The sequence below is a fragment of the Plectropomus leopardus genome, chromosome 19 (genome assembly GCF_008729295.1).
Source record: "Plectropomus leopardus isolate mb chromosome 19, YSFRI_Pleo_2.0, whole genome shotgun sequence".
NCBI lineage: Eukaryota > Metazoa > Chordata > Actinopteri > Perciformes > Serranidae > Plectropomus > Plectropomus leopardus.
In genome coordinates, this window is record NC_056481.1 from 11,967,841 (window position 1) to 11,986,816 (window position 18,976).

Below are 18,976 nucleotides of genomic sequence, written 5' to 3' on the forward strand. Positions count from 1 at the left end.
AACTTTAGCTAGGGAAGTTAAAAAAATACTAGCCAACGTTAGCTAGTAGCATTAGCTTCACAGCAAGAATTTTAGGTAATGTTACCCAAGAAGATAAAAAACACTAGCTAATGTTAGCTAGTAACATTAGCCCAACAGCAGTAAATCTATGTAATGTCACACAAGAAGGTAAAATATACTAGCCAACATTAGCTAGTGACATTAGCCTAGCAGCATTAAATCCTACAGTCTATGGTAAATCCATGTAATATTGCGAGTTATGCCGTCTTCACAGTAAAAGAAATCACATAACGTTACACAAAATACTAGCTATTATTAGCTGGTAACATTAGCTTAACAGCTATAAATCCATGTAATATTATACTTGTAGATAAAAAATACTAGCTTTTGTTAGCTAGTAGCAGTAGGCTGACAGGGGTAGTCCTAAATCTTTGTAATGTTTATGCTGCTCTCCAGACAACTCGGAAGTGGACATAGTCCAACCTCTGCAAATCCATGTATCCTGACTTAAGCGATCTGGCATCACTCAACAATGGCAGCATCCATGGAGGTCGCGGAGGTGCACATTGTAAATGGTAAGAAATCAACTAAAAGGTAACGGAAAGTATATTTACATGTATTTGATGAAGAGAATACATCTACTATCATATAGTAAAACCTAGTAGTTTTTCCTGTGTTTCGCTCATATGTGCAAATAGGCAGCCCCTCTGACAGTGCAACTGTCTATGGCCACAAAACACTAGTTCATCACTGTCAGTCATGTTTTTCTTGTAATTTGGTGTTGTGCACCTGGAAGGCCCAGAAAAAAAAATCAACAAGGGAATTACGGCTTTGAACGGAATTCAGCATTACAGTAATAGACAGAAAGTAGAGAATTGAGTCATGAGCGTACTGAGCAATGCAAAGCATTGCGGGACTTTAGGACACGGCAGCTACTGCAGACTGATTATTAGTAGATGACGCAGTTAAGTTTGTATCTTATCCAGCTTGGAAAAAAGGTGGAATGGTGAACGTTTGCTGCATTATCAGCTGCCATAACAGTTCTTTACCCAATCTATAAACATTTGACAATCAATGACCTGAACCACAAAGCCACAAACTGGCTGAGAGGTTCCAATAATGAGCATCACTGACAACCTACTTGCTGTTGGCTAAATTCTAAGTCATATCTAATAAATCTCACCATGTGAAATGTGTGTTTTCTATTTAAAAAGTACAAACATAGACAGCAAGTACTTGTCCAATGACCAATCTTTTAAGTAGTTACCTCTTCAATATGATCTGGAACACACAGCTGATAACCTACATGGCTTGTTTACATGAGCGCACAGCTGACAGGTACAGTGGTTTGTTTACATGACATTGCAGAATGACACGGTTTTAGAACTACATATTTGCAGAGGGGAATATTTTTCCAGACATTATGACAAAAGAGATTTAAATATGTCAGACTTCAACAGATTTTCCTGGTGCCAAATAACAGAAACCCTGAATGCAGCAGCACTGATAATAAAGCTGCCTGCTGTCTGACAGCTACAGACAGAGAGACAAAGAGAGACAAGACAGCAGTTGTTACAGTTGTGGACACAACTACACTCAAAATATAGTCCACGAGACTTGTGTAGGCTCTCATTGGTTTGCCATGTAATGTCGGTAACCTTTGGAGATCTGAAGGACAAGGTAATTTGAAATGATGATCTTGTCCACACCAGGAAAATTGTTCAAGATGTGGTAAAAATAACTTCTCTTCATTTTGTATGGGGTCACGTCCATCATGAGCTCCATTTTCTCACAATCATGCTGCCTGCAGGTTCATCTAAACCTCTTATGTAGTGTTGTTCTTTTTCTAATTCACAAAGTATTTGAATTCATCACTTCCTGCACCCATCTTATTATTGCGCGTTATAATAGACACGTGATTGCAAACAAGCGTAAATCATGTCAATACAACACAATCTCCCAGTTACACAAAATCCAGTGATGTTTGAATTCCATTGTTTCAGTTCCTAATATTAAAAATATCTAGTCACATAATGATGATCCCTACATTTGCATATAACATACCTTTTATTTGTGAGTTTTATTACAAAGTTGAATTAAATTTCAATTAATTTATTAAATTTAAATTAAAAAAAAGGATTTCAAGTTATCCATGCCATACTGTTATCTATAATTAGTGCCAATGCTTGCACTGTGTCTAGCTAGAGGTCTTCAAAGTTGGCAGCTTCTGGTAACCTGTAGTGTCAACCAAAGCATTTGCAAAATAATTGAGTCTCCAGGTATTAATGCACTCACTTTATGCTAAACAGGCCAACAACACTTTTGGCCTATAGGCTTTCCTTTGACCGGCGGAGGAGGGGGTCAAAACGCATTAATTATTCTGTTGGCATGCTTGTTAAAGTGAACCACAAAGATTGACCCAATAGAGGACCTTTCATGGGACAATGCTGCTTGAGATTATCAGATTTTAACTTATTTTTCCATACAGCGAAGAGCAAATATTTCTAGCATAAACTGTTGGTTTAAATCCAACATAAGCTCCTGAAGGTGCACAAAATAAATATTCTTTTAAGTGAAAGAGAACGTCATGCTGCATTGATGTGATCAGAAAACCATCAGCTTTGCTTGTACGCAAGCATTGTCACGACGGTTCTGAAAACTTTTCACGCCCTCTTTCTTCATTGTTCCCACCAGCGAGCAGCTTGGACGCAGCCACATGTAAAACGGCCGGACAGTCCAGAGAGGGGTGATTGATCGTGCTTCAATCCCTCAGCGGTTCTCCAGACAAGGAGACGCTCGATTACACTCTGGGATCAAAATGCTGAATTCTCACACACTCCTCCAGAGATAGAGAGAGAGAGAAAGAGGAAAAAATGTCCAGAGACCTTCGCCAGGCAGATTCTGCACACCAACCAGCAGTCTGGTTCTCACGACTTTGTGCTTTGTCTTTGGCAACCAAATAACGCAATCCCCTTCATTCTGTCGTGTCTGAGTTGGTACAAAACAACAACAAGGCACGTTAGTTTCGTTCATTATAGCTGATACAAAAATAATGTGAATGAGCATCAACCTTCCTCAAACCATAGTTAGGTGTGTTTACAGAGATAAACGTAAAATGTGGACATTTCCTCGTCAATGTGGGGGATAACTGACTACTTCCCAATGCAGCCTAGTCCGGTAATTTAAGGTAAACACAACTTAACTGATCAAACCGCCTATTTTTTCTGGACATTTCGGGGAACAGAAGATTGACAGCTGTCTTCAGTTACTCCTTCACAGATTGGTATGCAAATTGCTCTGTGCACAGAACTGATATAAATATATCTCACTTTTTAAAAGTGATGTTAAACAAACATTCAGGAGTGTTTTAGTTCAAGTCAAATTTTTGAAAAGTTGAGACTTGGTAGGAAGCTCCCTGGCATGAGTTGGGGTTTTAATCCAGGCCACGTCTGTTATAATTAAAATATATTCACCCGTTCAACTCCTTAAACCCTGCATGTCTAACTTAATGTGGCCCACCACACAATATTAGTTAATCAAGCAATATTTGCATTTTCTCTCTTTACCTCGCAATGGTAGGACTTCCATACAATTTGTAGACATGCAACAAGAAGACAATATACATACAGATTTGATGTGTTTTCATAAACAGACATTAAACAAGCAAACGAAACGGTTGCCTACTAGAAGACGTTTCCTACTTTGTAGCAGACATGGACACAGCAAAGAGGCATAAAGTTGACGGTGAAGACCGTCGCTTTCAGGAGCGGTGGAAAGTTAAATACTTATTTACTGAACAATGAAACAGTTGCGTTTGTCTCATTTGTTTGTAATTTTTTAAAATAACCTAGCTGATGCAAGAAGCAGCTGGCCCCCAGGTACTTTTTGCATTTTCTAATCTGGCACCCATTCAAAAAAGTTTGTACACCCCTGCCTTAAATTCTTCCTTTCTGTCTACTCTTTTGACTGTTGTGTACTGTAACTACATGAAAAATTGAAGTTCCCCTCAAGAAATGTTTAAGTATGTACTGTGTTATGATTAATATTTTGTTTAACATGGTTGTAAAATGTTAAAAAAAAAAGTTTAAAAAGGGGCTGGAAGCAGACCTACTCTTTCTCCCCATTAAAAAATGCTGGATGGGGCCTCTGCTTCGCTCACCACAGTAACTTGTGTTTCGTTGACAGGTGAAAGAGCAGTGATCAACATGGCCAACCTTAGCGCTGCAGGAAACTTCGGATATATTTAGCCATGCATGTTTGAGCCTCAGTAGACGAGGTGTCTGTTGTGTGCCAAAATGATTGACTAGCAGACGTAATTGTAGTTAGTATCTATTACTTGTTAATGTGCCAGCTGTGGCTATATGTACACATTTTTGGGTGGAGGGAGTCTTTACAAGTTTCTGTGTTGGCCTGGTAGATTTTTTCCAGTCGTAGTTGTCCTTAAATGCATCCCTACTTTCATCTTAGGAATAATATCGCAATGATAAGATATTAGGTCAACAGTATGTGAGGGGAAATGGATTAGCTTCTTGTTCTAAACTGAAGTCCACGTGTGCCCTGACTCAAAACTAACAGTACCATTAAGTTATTTTAAGTGTTGACTATCAGTGGTAGACATTTTGTTTGTCTTACCTGCCTTTTAAGAATGAAAGCTCCATCAAATATTTAGCCAGACTTTGAAACCACATGGATTTATTTAGGATTTTCCTTTTGTGTCTTTGTTTGTGTAATGATATTGTGAAATCAGTCTAAACCACCATGAGAACAAAAGCAATTCAAACCAAGTCAAACAGTCTTTGGCAGACAAAAACACCTTTTGCTTTGTCTCTTAAGAAAAAAATGTCTTATGTTTGCATTGTGGCTGAAGCACTGGCTGTTGTTTCTTGCCTGTTGATTTCCAATTTGGTTGAGTTGCTGTAGAAAAATGTGCTGTTTTCTATCACCATTTCCAAATCCACACAAATGGCAATTGTTTACATTCTATATATCTTATAAATCTTTAACATTGAATCAGTCTGAAAGTTTTATCAATGACTCAGGAAAAGTGGGGGACACAAAAGGTAGCAGAGGATGTTCGCACTGAGGTGGACACAAAGGTCAATGCAAAAGCTCTCTAGTATTTTTGAAATGTACAGCCCAAAGAAATGATGCCAATGGACAAAAAATCTCTTTCATGCGTTTTTTAAGACAAGCTGCTTATTCAACCAAGCGACTGTTAGCGGCCATTGAAACCGAATATGATCTTGTATGCTGAGCTGATGGCCGTGGTTGAAGGACAGCTCTTTTAAAAAGGGAATGATCTTACAGTTGCAAACATTCCCTTTCAATGGACACTCATGGCGCTCATTAAAATGAAAACGTCTTCTCATTTGGTGTCTCTCTCAGAAACGGGACAATAGAATGGAAAAGTAAGTAAAAGTGGAAGATGGTGTAACTAAGAACTTTTTATGGTGAGTACCTGTCACTCCATAGAAAATGAAGAGAGGTTAGTAGCTGGAGCACTCCTCTCCATCGGTGTGTAGTGCTGTGTGATTGTGGCCTTGGGTTCCTATTGGCGCAGAGAGGACATCTGCACCGTTGTGTTCAATACATTGGACTAACGGTCAGGTCGTCTTCTCTCCATATTTCTCACTAAACTCTTTCAGGTAAGCATGTGTCTTTGTTGTCAGCGGAGTTAAACAAAGTAAAAACCCCAACAATAATGGAATAATGGCTGTCATTTAGCCGAGTTGAGGCTTTGTCACAAGGGTTACTTTTATTTTTCACATGACGGCGCGCCTGCAACCGAGATTCTATCATAACCCAGTTTTTCTTTGTGACAATGAAGTAGTTTAGGAAAGATGCTTTTCTGTTGTCACTGAAGAGTGACCGAGTTCATTAAAGGGATATTTTGCTGATTTTCAACCAGCTTTGAAAACAATATGGGTAGTATGTGTAGATGAAAGGTGGTAAACTTCCCTCCATCTAAGCTTCCTCAATATCCCATCTCCCCCCTTAGCAAGTTTTGCTGGCTCTCTGTCTGCTGCTCAAACTACAGGCTGTACTTCAGCATTTCCATATTGCCCGCCAACCGTGCCACTAACTGTGCTGACAAAGAGTATGGAGCTAGTTAAGACAGTTACTCACCCCTCCCTCTCCTTCTCTCAAACTTGGATCAAAATCTGATCAAGAGACCCTGCTTAGTTGTAGTAGCGAGTTTGTGAACAGGAAGTAGACATCATAACGTCATACTGCTTCCTGGGCAGTGAAAACGGAGGCTGAAAAAACTGTGTGTTTGAGTATGTCCCCTCTGAATTTACCCGAAGAACTGACTCAGGTATGAAAGAAAACTTGACCTGTTTATCAAAACTTGTGTGAACTAAAGCTGATTACTCATTCTAACAGCACCTGAAGGCAGCGGCACTGAGGAAATCCAGCATCATACGTCTGTCCTCTGTCCACCAGGTTCGAGGGGTCACTGGAATTCAGAGAAGGAAAAGCTTACAAGGCATCGAAATGGCCCCAGCCACTGATAAGGCACCGACAGGAATTCCAGTGAGTTCAAGTTTCTGGGATCTAATGATAAGTAGTTTGTTATATATGTATCCTTACCTGTTGAATGTAGTGCTGAAAGGCTTTAAATTCCAGGACTAAGTAAATAGAGCTGCGTCTGAGGAGGAGTTTTCAAGCATGCATTAAACAGCCTTGATACTTTCTCTTACACTCACATGGCTTTTGAAATACTCTTACAGTAGTAGGATAATAAATAACCCACAAATAAATGTAAAACTGAATAGAAATTGAAACATACCCGTTGTGTTCTTAAATAATGACTGATGCACGTCAGTCGACACACTTCTGTGAGTAAGCAGAGACGAAAGGACACAAGGGCCCTGGTTTATTTCAGCTGTCAGGATGTCTCGGTAGGTGTCTGTCAGAGGTTTAACTCCACAGGTTAAGACATACAGACTGATGGATGATGGCTATCCACCAGAGAAGACACCATCCAAGGAATGCCAGACACGTGGTTAAAGACAAGCGGAACATGAGCCTGGAAGCCATGGTCTGAGAGATCTGCTTCGAGGAACAAGAACTCAACGTAGAGGGAAGGAGGGATCTGAACTTTGAGGAGAAAGGAGGTCAAGTTTTGATGCATGCGTATACTTTATGAAAGTCCTTGAGGTATAGTTGTAGTAAAAGTAATTTGTTAGTTTTTCCATGAATGTGTATAAGGGAAAATTATCTGTAGCACCAGCAAATTACTTTTTGCCATTGGGAAGTCTTTGATTTATGTGCTTGATTTAGCTTTTAAATCAATGCATCATGCTCCACAATGTGTTGCTTGTGCACACCACTAAAAGTTAAAGATTACTTAATAATGGGTACGACATGATTCATCTTAGTGTGTGTGCAGATCAGGTTCATACAAGTTTATAAAGTTATCAGCAAAATAATTTAAGTTGATTAAAGGAACAGTTCAGCCCATAATCAAAAATACAATTTTTTTCTGATATAGTACCATTTGTCAATCTATATTGTTTTGGCGTGAGTTGCCAAGTGATGATATGTTTTCCAGAGAGAAGTGTGCCTTCTGCTGAATATAAGAGGGAAGCATGCATCTACTGATAGCTTACCCAGCACCAATAAGCAATCAAACACAACAGCCATGGAAGTTTTCTTAGATCTAAATACCTAAACCCAAGAAAGCTTTTATTCTAGCACTCTCTCTTACATAAAAAACAGAACAGTTCCAATTCCATATGACAGGCCCCAAAATTACATAAATCACCACTTGATGCTTTAAATATGTTTTTAGTGTCATTAAAGAGTTGCATTTCCACTCCTTAACTACTTGGTTAGGTTTAGTAAAAACATCATGGTTTGGCATTAAATAAATATTTTTGTCACTAAGGCCAAGTCACATACATCATGTCACATATGTCACTAGCATACCATGCTACATATACTAGCATACTAGGTTATGTCGATATTAAAGGAAATCAAAGTTGACCTCAGAACGCAAATACCGTTTTTTTCTGGGTTTTTTTGTCCTTTGTTGTTATTTAAAATCTATGGTTAGCTAGTGGAGAATACCATTAATGTGTACACTCTAATAACCTGACACTCAATAACTCTCACTGAAACAGTGTAGATTGGGAGGGGGGCTATCCCTTTAATTAAAAAACAAAATAGTGTAAAGTACCATTACATTGTAGAATAAAAACAAACGTGCTTGTCAGTTTGGTTAGACTCTGTATTTCATTATGTCCAAACTGTCTGCCCATCCATCCATTGCATTCCAGGAAATGCACCCCCCATTCGACACAAGGCAGGTCATTTCAGCACCATGGACAGATCCAGCAAAATTCAGAGGGAGGAATTGGAGAAGAAAATGTCTTTATGTCCAAAGCGTCCCTTCTGCTCTAATTCTGTCTCTCTGGGGGACCTTCAAATTTTTTGGTGAAGCATTATGGTCTGCCCTCCATCTGGCTCTGAGAATGATTACAAATGTTCGTTGGACTGGCCTCAGCCATAACCCCACCATATTAAGGCCCATAAACTGAGCAGAGAAGACACAGGTATCAAATCAGCCATAAAAAGTACACCCACAACTACAAGTGCTCCATTATCATTGGGATACCAAAGTAAAGCAATACCTCCTGGCCAAAGATGAAATAGTTGTTTTACATGTGACGCACACTGATACCCAGCCAGACAGGGTGGTGATGAAGCAGAGGCCCTCCTGGTTACACTACGTTCCTTAAAAACAAAAAAATCCCCCAGCGCAGCTCCAGCTTCAAGCTGATGTGCTATAGGCAGCCGAGGTCACTGGTTCATCCGTCAGAGAGGCTCCTCGCTGATGGATGGCACTCAGAGCAACGCGCGCCCAATCCGCTGTAGCCCTAACCGCCGAGAAAGGGCCTTCGCAGGAAGAGAAATAAATAAATAAACAGCAACATCAAAGGGATGTTCAAAAGAAAAACAAAGCCTGCACACGTTCGTTTGCAAACACACACGCACACACACAAGCGCGCATTGGCTCTCTCGCGCACATCCGGCGAGAGAAAAGGGAGGCGGAGGGGAAAAAAATACAAAGGACTGAAAGCATACACATAGTTTACTCTCCAATGACACTCGGCTTGAAGAAAATCTAGACAAAACAAGGCAGAGTGGCGAAAATTGGAGTGTTTGATGGTTTGATATTCGCGCTGAATAGATTCGAAAACAAAGATCAGGCCAAAACTGTATACAGTTTCAGGTTTTTCATTAAAATCTACAAACAACACAGTGATCTTTATCCTCATGTCTTCCAGAGTCTCACTGAGGAGATAAACTGCTGCTGTATGTCACCTTCACCGACTGGAAGGTTACCTTGCTGTGGCCCACTGGTCATTTATCCCCAAACACTTGATGTTACACTTTCTCCAGATTACTTTTAAATGATAAGTGTGGTGATACTTTATATATACATATTTTCAGTGTCAACAAATCCCATGCATAAAACAACAATGACCTCATCCTACTACAAGTAGGCTGCCCTCTGTGTAACCAAATCCTGAATTAGTCTATTCTTTTGTGCCACAGAGCTCCAATATTTCCCAAAAAACTATTGTAAATACAGCATTCACACACAGTGTTGTGCTATGTTATCACGGTCAACATGGGCACTTCAGCCAGCCTTGTGCCATAAATACTTAGAAGTGCACCAAACCTGGCTGAAAGGACATTTAACAATTATGATGCATTTTATTTGCCAAAAACTACTTTGCCCAGATGTTTAAGGCAATTATTTGGCCTTTTAAAAAAAATGAAATAGTATATTTTTTCCCCTGTTTTTAAAACTTGTATTTCTTTTATTGTAACCACATTGTCGGATGCAACCTAAAAAAAGTCAGGCAGTGTTGTTTTTCATGGAATAAGTACACATTTACAGAAATATTCCTTTAGAGTCCGATTAGACAGATCGCTTTTCATTGGTTTAAATGAGAATTTAACTTTTTGCTTACTGCTTTCATGTTGCTGAGCAACTTTTAATTTCTGCTCTTGGTTTTTTTTTTCAGAAACACCTCCAGCTGACATAACTTCAACTCAGAGCGGAAAAGTGGCCAACGTCAATCGCATTTTTGCCAGTGCTAATGGATGGATGGAGAGGCGGACTTTCTGTGGTGGTGACAACAACAAGCAGAGACAACATGGAGGACAAACGAGCGGTGGATGTTGCTGTGTATCCGAAGATATGTAACCAATCGTAAGTAAGTAAATAAGTAATTATGCCTAGCTTACTTACTAACTAACTAACTAGCCAAATATAAAGTAAAAGGCACAAATCTGTGAGTTAACTTCACAGCAAAATAACAGTCAGGCTAAGGACAGGTGATTCGGTGGATGCCTACCAACAGTCTTATCAGGGCTGGAGGTTTCAGCAAGAAAGACATGTGATGCACCTTTTTAATCTGATAAAAGTGCTCTGCCTGATCAAGTGCATTGATCAGGCATCTCATCCTGTAGTCTCATTTAACCACTTGTTAGCAGCGGTCTTTTTTTTAAGACAGGTTAAGGCTTCAAAATTTAAATGTGGGGTATTTACTGATGCAAATTAGGTTGGAGAACAAAAGGGGAGTGTCTGTTAAAGTTGTGTTAACCACAGACCTTATTTTAGGCATCTAACCAAAACCCATTCAAAAACAAGGGAATCAGGAGCAGTAAAATGCTTATCTCCAAGTTTTATGTCTCCTGCCCATCTTTCTATGTACCATTTGGTGAGCTCCGGTTGGGATGAAACTACAAATCTTGTCCGTGTTAGTGCCATTGTCTACCCAAGCACTCACAGAATCAGCACCTTTTGTTTCAGTGTGTTAAATAATTCACTGGTGCATGTGACCAGTTAGGGCTTTTTTTTATTTAATGTGTTTCTGAATAAAAATCTGGGTTTGCAAAGGAAGACCAGAAGGCCAAAAAAGGAGACAAAAAGCTCACCCCCGAAAAAGTTGAAGAACCTTGCATGAGGTAACTTTACGCAATCACTTAAAAAAAAAAACAAGTTTGAGCTCAAGAACTTTTACCTATTTGAGACCCACAGGATGCTATCAAAGATGAGCCTTCATGTAATTGTGTTTGGGTTCAGCCTTCCAAAATGTGCTAAAATTGTTTGGCTTTTTTATTTTATTTTGCACCTCACTAAAAAAATTGTTGTGGTTCCAGTTAACTCTTCACTTCTTCTGCGCTGTAAAAGAAAAACATAACATCATTTACATTTTCTGGCAGTTGTCTTGGATTCACTGTGTTTTCCTCTTTGTCTCATTTATTTGATTCCTGGGAACTGCAGCTAAATGTTATTGTTTCCACGATCGTGGATATTGGCAACTGGGAACCTCAGCAGACTACGAGCGCTTTGGACGGTTGGGGAGTGTTGCTTGCATGGCCTTGAGTTAGTCAGCACGGGCTCATCCCATGAAATATTGAGGAAGCTGGAAGGGCTGGGCTGGGGCCTCATGTAGGGGTGTGTGTGTGTGTGTGTGTGTGTGTGTGCATGCGTGTGTGTGTGTGTGTGTGTGTGTGTGTGTGTATGGTGGGGATTGCCTGACGATGGAAGCAGTGGATGTTGTGTCAGCTCCCCCAAACCAAAACAAACTCTTCAGTCCCCCAGTGTACTCCTAAAATCAGAAAAGTGGATTGCAATATACCTTCCATTGAAAATATACCATTCTCTCTCTTGTTTTCTCACCCTCTTCCCCCTCCCGCTCCCCACCCCCTTCTCTGTTTTACACACCAGCCGGGCTCTCCAAGATTTAATCTCGTACTTATTCCCGTACCCTTAATCTTTTCGTTTCTTTACATCTCCATTTCCCCATGCAAATCAGTTCTTCTCATCTCTCTGCCTGTTCGCCTTCACTTTCTGCTCTTTCTTTTTCTCTCTGTTTTCCAATCAGCCGACAGAGCTGCTGTATGTGTGTGTGTGAGTGTGTGTGTGTGTGTGTGTGTGTGTGTGTGTGTGTCTAGTCAGTCAGCGAGCTGAGCTACAGTACAGACAGTTTAGTACAGTTGAAAGAGCACATCAGACTTCTGCCCTGCTCTCTCTAAGGGCTGATAATATGAGCCCTTCTTACCTGTTAGGAGCTAGTGAGCCGCTGCTCCTCCCTTTAAATGAACTTCAGAGGGGGAGTCAGATTGACAGGAACACAGAGAGGGCTGCCCCGTTTGACTGGCGGTCCTGTCAAGGTGAACCCAAGGTGCTCTCTCAGGCCCCGCGCTGCTTTCCACAAGGCTGCCCCTGCTGAGCTGATTGGGCCTTAATGGTACAGTAATGACCAAAACAAGCCCACACACACATATGCACACACACAGCCTCACTATTGTCTTAGCCAAGGGCGCCTTATCTCAAAAGATTTCAGAAACTTAAAGGTCTAAGCCAGCTAATTTAGCAAGTTAACATCAGTTGAGCCTCCCTATTAATCTTTGTTTCAAAGTGTGTGAGGGAAATATAAGGCTGAGTGTAGTAGCTGTTTGAGAAACCATTAAGAGTGCGTGGTCTCGTTTTCCTCCCCTGACAGATTCTGCATAGTAATAAAGGCGAGGGGAAGCCTCTCTTTAAGCCTCAGCACCTTAATAGCCTGTATGATGACACTTTATCTATAGTTTGTGCATATAATCACTAAACTAAAGGGGGTGACCCCAGGGCGTGGGTTCACCCGCTGACATTTGACATCTTTATAATTAACTGGGAAGGTCTAATCTCTGCCTTCAAATGACGCGTGGCCACATTCCATTTAATATGCTTATAAGCACTATGTATTATTCAAATATGCAGATGAGGCTCCGTTAGAAAACAGACTTTTTGACACAGGTTTTTCTCTCCCGTCGTGGTGGGGTACGGGGGCCATTAATGGACCTGCAGGGATCGGAGAGCAACAGCCCCTCTGAAATTTTCATTCCCTGAGAAAGACGACAAAGTTTCTTCAACACCTTCTTTGTCTGTGTGTTACTATTTAAATTTAAGGTACTCGGTAAAAGGCAGAACTAAAATGAGCACTTTTCCGCTTTGTTTTAAGAGTAAAGGCGCTGAAAAACTAATTCTTTCTGCTGTATAAGCCACGGGACACTTTTATCAAGCCCTCATTACTCTATATAAAACATTTTTGGGACAGGGACTGCTTGTGGGGTTCTTTTCTGAAGAGTTAGAATAGTTTTGGTCGGAGATGTTTTGGTGGAGTCGCCCATCTTTAGACTGAGTGAACCAGCAGAGCTTTTTATGGATGCGAGCTCTAACAGGGCTGGAAGAAAGAGACTCTTATGTTCACTTTTGGCTTGAGTTACTTTTGAGAGGCTGGTGGTCGCTGGGTCAGAGGCTTCAGTGAGCCGGTAACCACTACACGAAGCCCTCAGTCCTCACCGGAGCTTTTCAGCTGCAGCAGCACCTCGCCACATTCACAACCTTAGGGAGGGAATAAAGTCAGACTTATCAGCACTGTTTGCTATTGTCTAAAATGCTATTTATTTATTTTATTTTGTTGCCTTTTCTTTCAATCCATATTCATAAATCGCTTATAATTTTAAAAATCAATATCACACTACAATTACACTGCAGTGAGGTCATAAGGTCTCATTATTTAGAATCATACATGCAGCTAAACACAAAATAAATAAACTATTATAAAAATGATTGTAATGAACACAAGGTCATTGCAAACAGGAATATGCATCAGATCTTCTGTCAAAATGCATGACCCTCCCTTTACCATAAATTACCACATTTTACAGTTTCAGGCTATGATAAATGGTGTAATTTTGGATTTTTTTTTTAAAAGAAAACATGCCTTTAAAACCCAGTTAAGAGTACTGATTACAAAATACAACCACTTAAAGTTGATTGTCCCAGGGCCAAATCAAAAAAACATAACTCCCTCCCCAGTGTTTAAAAAAATGATCTGAAGCGCTTCCCCTGATTTGCACCACCCTCTTGCTAAAATTAAGCACAACTTTGGAGCATCATTAAGCCCCCTTTCCATCAAGGTTGCATGACATAGGTGGTACCAATGGATGCCTTAGGTCATCTAGTTTAATACCATATCTGTGTCTTCTGGCTAGCTGTGCGTCTCTGACCTAAGCTGTCAGATGGACTGCACCATATCACAGAAAGTGGGGATAGTGGGGAATCAGATGACAAGTTGAAATGTGTTTTAATGAAAACAATTTATGTATTTGTCATGTAAATACATACATTACATTGTCAATAATATGAATCAGTAACTATATTGCATAAATATGTACTTATGCCCATTTAAAAGTTAACCACAGACCCTCTCATGCGACCATACAACAAATACAACCAGGTTAAGGTGACCGCGGGTAACTAACTTTACCTTACTATAACATTAGTCAGGATTACTCGGACAGTTTGTTACCATGACTAACATTACCGTAATATTTACTTTTGCTTAAATGGTAGCTAGAGTTTCAATTGTTCTCAAGTCATAAACAGGCGAGAAGACAAACAATCAGACTTAGAATAAGGATTTCTTTTTCTCACTTGCCTCATAGGGCTTCCATAGCTTTATTAACCATTTAACATATGAATCAACATCAGTTTTCTTGTGCTGCATTCATACGCCTTTAACTGACATTTAAACCTCTAAAACCTGAGGAAATAGTTTTGATTTCTTTAAAAACAAGAGGAACAAACATGATGAGCAACTCGGTAAAAAGTGATTAGGAAATGATCTGATAATTAGCTTTTTGATATTTTAAAAAAACAAGCTGAATATACCCAGAAAACTACTGTTTTTTACGGTCATTTTCTTTTTTTGTTGTTTTGTTTGTTTTCTTTTTAGTTTTAGGTATTTTTCTTCTTGAAAATTTCGGGGTAATTTCTTCAGCTGCTCATCACCCTCTTTCCATGCTTTCCAAAGAAACTAAGCCAATTTGCTCAGTTTACAAATGGTTAATCTCATCTTAATATTTGATGTATATTAATTTATAGCCTAAATGTCTCTTGAATGTAAATTATAATAATATAACAGACATTAACAGAATTAGAGTACTGAGAGAATCAAACCCTCTAACTTTTATCCTCTGGTGTTCTCTGTCAGGTCTTGCTTGTTGCGATGTCTCAAAAACTTTTTAAAACTCTTCGTCATTTGTGACGTTGTGAGTTTGTACCTTGAATATCATAAGTTATAGATGACTACTTTCATACGCTTCTTTGAAAAGTAAGTGTAAATCATTCCCTCCTTCGTTATTCTGTGTTGATTGTTCTCATTTTCTCCACTGACAATTTGACAACTGAAAAGGTGAAAAAAGCTGCAAAAAATAATATTAAATGCCAAAAAATAAACAACTGTCTGCTGTATTTGCCCTCTGTTTCAGGTTATCCCCAGTATGCTGTTTGGCTGTTGCAAGGTAATATCGAACAGCATCAAATCACCTTTTTTTTTGTTCCTTTAAGGTTGTAAACATTTGTAAATGAGTGCTTGCATGTGTTGAAGGCATATTAGGTTTTTTCCCTGGTGTCTGTGGGGGTTTTATTGAGTGTGCTGTTGTTGATCCTGGGCCATGAATCCTTCCCTGCCCTCTCCTCTGCCTGGAGCCTGCCCCCAGCCTCTCCACAACCTCCCACTGAGCTCCCTCTGTCTCTGGCTTCATCTCCAGCTCTGTCTATCCAGCTCACCATCGCAGCTCCCGCCTCCCGTCTCATGTCCCTTTCAACTAAACTGTGAGCTTTTTTTATTTTTATATTTTTATCAGCGTCTATTCAAGTCTTTGTCATTCAGCCTTCCCTCATTTCTAATTTTTATGTAGCTTTTTTGTTCTTTTTCTTACTTTGGCTTTAGTATATTATTTCTTTTACAGGTGATGTGTTTTCTTTTTCCCTGGTTGTATACGTACACATTTCAGACAATTTTCACTGCCTAATTGTTCTACTTTAAACTTCACCTGTTGATAGCATATCAAGAACGAGTCCTCTTCACAACTCTCATGGGTGTTTTCAAGCTTCTGTCTGCTTATGTGTCTTCTCCAAAAGATATAGATCAAAGTAGAACAAACAATAAAATGCTTAAATTTTTGTGCGCATTACAGCATTTATGTTAATTGGAGACAGGCAATATTGCAAACTCAGTGTTTCATTTATGTTTTGCTCTTAAGAAATCACACCTTATAGTTAGAAATTGGACACTAAATTAGATAATAATGACAATAATAATGGCAATTTTTGCTTTTTAAAATTTATAATGATAATTAATGTAGCTTCACATTTTAAAGTTCCTTTAAAATAATGTAAAAAAATGTTGGAACAACTTTGTTTTTAGGATTAATTATCTTAAGATATATGTACATACATATGGTAATTGAGAACATTACAGAAGAATGTCTTGTAGATTATATGGAAAACTTATTGGTCCAACACATTTTTGCACATTATTTAAAAGCCATTTTAAATTTAACAGTGGTAAATCTTAAAGGTGATGTGTGTAATGCCTGGCCACATGCTCCTAAGAAATAAGGGACAGCATTTCATTTGTCTTCTACAGGATCCACATAATCTGAATTTACTGTCATCACGCAGTCCCCAACTGCTAACTATAACTAATTGCTAATACATCTGAGGGTCAAGCAAAATAGTGCTGTTATCTTTAATCCATATGGCAGTTTTAGCAAGAAAATTGGAACCAAAATAGCCCCATAAACCACATATTGATGCCATTTGAAATGTTTTTTGCTCTCATTGAAAAACTGGTCTAATGGTTACTCTTGTTTTTGCCTCTTTTACTTATTTTCTTTGCTGCAGAACAAAGTGTTTTCTGTGTCACTAACTGAGGGCTCGGGCAGTTCTACTTCTTCATCCTCTCAAGTTGGACTGTCATCAGACTGGACGCTACAGCGATTCACTATGAGGTAAAAGTAATGAGAGTGAGATTATTTCAGTAAATACCTATAACACTATACGTACACACGTCTGACTTAATGCCAAACTGGCACTTCTTCACATTCTGTTGACAATGTTAGTTCATTTTTGAATGTTCTGAACTAAAGTTCGGGCCACGTTACACATCGAACCTTTAAAGGAATAGTTTGTCATGTGATACCCTTGCCTTCTTTTTTTGAAGATTAATACAGCCATACACCATTCTCATGACAGCTCAATTCACAGAGTAAAAGCAGGTGGAAATTTGTAGCTCGACTTTGTACAAAGGTTAAAAAAAACATAAACAAAACACAACCAGAACCTCTAAAACTCACTTTTAAGCACAATATATACCTGTTTAATAGTAATAACTGACCCTAGCCAAGAAGTCGAACTTGCAACGCTTCCAAAACCACAAATTGTCATTTTCACACTTAAGTTTAAGTGTGGGGGAGTTTAAGTATAAGTCGTGCTTTTACTGTGGAACTCTGTCTGCCATCAGGTACAGTCTACCAGGAAAATGAGAACTTGATTTATGGCACAAAGGAAGTACGTCAACAGCTGCACAACCAAAACAGGAAGAGGATAGTGGGTTGATAAGTTCTTTGCAGTTACTGTTCCCAGTAGTGGAAATCGTGAACGCAACAATTACAAAAGCCACTGTGAAAAGTGGCATTTGCTAGCCTCTGTGGAAAACAGAAACCAATCTGGGTTTTTTGTGGCGGTGGCGCCAACACTCATACCACTTATTAACTACTGGCTCCAGCTACATATTTATCACACAGACATGAGCGTGGTATCAATCTGCTCATCTAAATCTTAGATGAAAGCCAATAAGAGTATTTCTGGAATTAATTTTTTTCTTTTGCCTGTGAAATGTAAAGGTGGCATATTTCTTTTAATATTTATTTTATATATATATATATATATATATATATATATATATATATATATATATATATATATATGTATATATATATATACACACACAGAATGGGAGACATATTTTCTTATGCCAAGGGTCCACATACTTAGCCAGGAGCAACATCACCAAGAATTTGATTACAAAACACACACAGAAATGAATTGCTGTAAAATATGCGTGGGATGCACACATCATCTTGTGCATCTGTCCACCAACGATTCCTCTTCGCACACATAAAGAGAGAAAAAAAACAGTCCTGTTGGCAGCCATATTGGCTGAATGATTTATTACTTTTTTCACATCCACCTGTTGTTTTTCATAGAGCCTAATTAGAAACCTACTGCGTGTGTCATCATGTAACGTCACTCACAGAAACACGGAGGCAGTTGTGTAAAATTTGATTTGCCCAAAATAAACAAGAAATATTTCCCGTCATCGGCTGCGTGAGGTGAGAACATCAGGCGGCGTCAGCTATTTCGGCGTCTTGAGACTGTATCACTCAGTACTTTGGTGTTTTTTTGGGGAGAGCTATGTTCAGTTTGACTTTCTAAATTTAACAAGTGAGATTTTCCCTCTTTATGGCCTTTTCTCCCATTGTCCACCCTCTTTCTCCCACTCACCAACCCCTCTTCATTACTTCAACACATCTCTCTTCCTCTCCCTCTCTCCTTCTCTCCATCTCTAGGCCCTGCAGATTGTCACTGTTATTTACCAAATATAGTCTGACAAAGAAGAAGTGGGATTTTTTACTGATTGAAGATCAAAGTAGCAAAGTCTCCTCCTCGAAGCCCGCCCCTTCTATTAGCCGCCCTTAAGAACAGAGGAAAACATCAATTTCTCGCACATCAATGGCGGCTTCATAATCAATTGAAAAAGACACTTGTATGGGGATGCAAATCTTATCTTTGTCTTATTAGAGCTTTTAGAAGATGCATGTCGGGATTTAATGTTATGAAATAAAAGGGGGTCGCTTTTTTTAATCTAAAGATGCAGAGGCGTTAGTAATGGTCGAAATCAAAGCCCAGAGACTGTGGTAATTACTGGAGGAGTTTGCCTATCCTTATTAATATTGATCAAATATTACTGTGATCTGATCTCTGGGCTTATGATGAATTTGGAAGGTGGTTAACGAGCACAAAGAAGAACATGGCACTCGTTTCCCCTCCGTGCAA